Source organism: Tiliqua scincoides, chromosome 7 (assembly GCF_035046505.1).
Source record: "Tiliqua scincoides isolate rTilSci1 chromosome 7, rTilSci1.hap2, whole genome shotgun sequence".
NCBI lineage: Eukaryota > Metazoa > Chordata > Lepidosauria > Squamata > Scincidae > Tiliqua > Tiliqua scincoides.
Genome location: NC_089827.1, coordinates 65,779,553 through 65,782,285, shown reverse-complemented (window position 1 = coordinate 65,782,285; position 2,733 = coordinate 65,779,553). Strand labels below are relative to the sequence as shown.

The following is a 2,733-nucleotide window of genomic DNA, read 5'->3' as shown; positions in this document are numbered from 1 at the left end:
CTTACCAGTAGGATTGCCCCATAAATCAGGACCCAACTATCAGGTAGTATGTTCTAGGTACTATTAAAGGTAGAAAACACTCTATTATTATTATTATTATTATTATTATTATTATTATTATTAGACATGGTACTATTAACCTCAATACAGTATGTTCTGGGCATTTCCAAGATTTTTTTTTTTTTTTCAAGAATGCTCAGGAGAAAAAAACTAGATTTCCAGAAAACTTACCAAATCATAGAAAGACCCAGACCAGGGGAATTCACCTGCCATCAAGTGACTTTTTCACTGATCAGTTTCATTCCTCATTAGAGACTCCAAAATCTGGCAAGTTATAGGAACAGAAAGAAAAATCAAAGGCAGTAGGTTTTGCAACTGTTACCCTGCACATGCCCGATCTCATCTGATCTCGGAAGCTAAGCAGGGTCAGGCCTGGTTAGTACTTGGATGGGAGACTGCCTGGGAATACCAGGTGCTGTAGGCTTACACCATAGTCTTTCGAGACTGAAGGTTGCCAACCATCAGGTTTTGCAAAAGTCAAAAGGTTCTTTCTAAATTTCTAGAACTCAGGGAGCTTAAACAATGCTGAGCATCCTCAAACTCTCCAGCAGAATTTGGAGCAAAATAGCAGCAAAATTTGGAGGGGGTTAGTGGACATGTTAGGACACTAGGGAATTATTTCTGAGCTAGAGGAGTGTGTCACTAAGGCTGCAATCTTATGCACATTTTCCTGGGAGTAAGCCCCATTGAACACAACAGGACTTAATTTTGAGTAGACATGCATAGGCTTTTACTGTAAACCTCCTCCAACTCTAGTTTTGCTACCAAGGTATGCCATTTGAATGTTTTCCCCAAGGCACCCAAATATCTTGGCTCACTGGTGCTCTAAATCATCATTTTTTATGGGGTTTCAAAGCTTTGCACTGGGCACAGTGCAAGAGGCTAGCTGTATTATGTCTTGCAAAATCCCAATTGATTGACCTTGCAGGTAGCCTTTAGTTTAAACTGGTTTTCTTACAAGTTCCAAACAGTTGTAAACATGTTGTAAACCTGCTCCTAGTTTTGCTGGTAGGACTAGCTAGAACAGCTTCTGTGTTGTAACATTTTCTTTATTGAAAAATACAGGTGGGGCCTCAGTATCTGTGGTGGATCTGTTCTTGGACCCCCTGTGGATACCAAAAACCATGGCCAAGCAAATCCATGGTTTTGGGCTCCTTAGACTTTCACAGAGGCCCTCAAAATTCCTTTTAAAAGTATAAAATGTCACTTCCAATTTTGCCTCTAGGTGGCATTCTGAAGCCAGCAGAGGCCACAGGTGGATGTGCGTGGCCTCTGTGGGATTCAGAAAACCCTCTGGAGAAGACCAGAGTGCAACTGCAGTCACCTTCAGAGGGTTCCAGTTCTAGCTCAATGTGGATCCGGGAGACCCGCGATGAACCAGATCCACAGAAAATCTGTGGATAAGTAGGCTCAACAAGTATTAGTACAGTATTTTCAAGGGAAAAAAAGTTCTCAAAGATGTTTATATAGGATGAGAAGATGCTTCACAGCCTTAAGGGGGCTCACAATTAAAATTTTAAAAACACCACAAGAGAAACACCACTAAACAGCCACTGGAAAACAACACAGTGCAAGTTTGGGTAGAGATAGTTGCTCTCTTTCACAAGGATTAGAGCTCATTAAAATATGCATACGTTTTTTTTTTAAAGCACCTTGTAGTAGTTAATGAAACATTAAAATGGTCTTCCCTGTAAAAACCTGTGATCAGCTCAGCTGTTCTGGATTCACCTTGCTACCTTTGTCTAGTCCCAAAAGTTAAGCTTTTAATACAGCATCATGCTATGCACAATTAAATTGAACCTTTGGTATGGCGTCACTGAGCTCATGTGCAAAACGAGAAGACTGACATTTAGAAATAATGTCAGACAGAGAAATCATTCAGCTTCATAAAATATGCGTGCAGAGCGTATACTTTGCTGAGTTACAGCACAAGCCTACGTATGACTACTCAGAAGTAAGTCACGTTGAATTCAATGGGGTTCCCTCCCAGGTAAGTGTGTACAGATCTGTCCTCCTTATCCGTAGATTCAATACCAGCCAGAAGCCTCTGCGGGCCTCAGAAACAGCTCCATTTGTGTCCAGAGGTAATATTGGACCGATCAGCAAATTTCCTTATCTGTGGGTTTCAGTATCTGCAGGGGGCTCTGGAAACGGATCCCCTGTGGATACCAAGATCCAATTGTATAGGATTGTATTGTATAGGGACCTGGGTTCTGGTATGGAAGCCTCACTTGTTTCAATAGACCAGTGTTTCTCAAACTTTTGGGTCTAGGTGGGTCACGAGCCAATTTCAGGTGGGTGTCCATTCATTTCAATATTTTATTTTGAATACATTAGACTTGATGCTACCATGGGACGTGGCTGCATTTGGGGATGTGTTACAGACCTGTACTTTTAACAAGCTACTATGTATATTCTTTTAACAATGATAGTCAGTGGGACTTACTCCTGGGAAAGTGTGGGTAGGATTTCAGCCTAGGATGTTTAAAAATGTTCCTGCTTGATGATGTCACTTCTGGTCATGACATCACTTCCGGTGGGTCTCGATAGATTCTCATTCTAAAAAGTGGGTCCCAGTGCTAAATGTGTGAGAACCACTGCAATAGACTATGTAGCCAAAAGACTTAAAGGCAGATTAACTGTATCACTGAATGCAGCATGTTTATAAGTGTT

General features: G+C 41.2%; 1 pseudogene; it reads left to right on the top strand.

The window, feature by feature from the left end:
* Positions 1 to 367: 367 nt before the first annotated feature.
* On the top strand, positions 368 to 484 carry LOC136657742 (5S ribosomal RNA; annotated as a pseudogene).
* Positions 485 to 2,733: the final 2,249 nt, after the last annotated feature.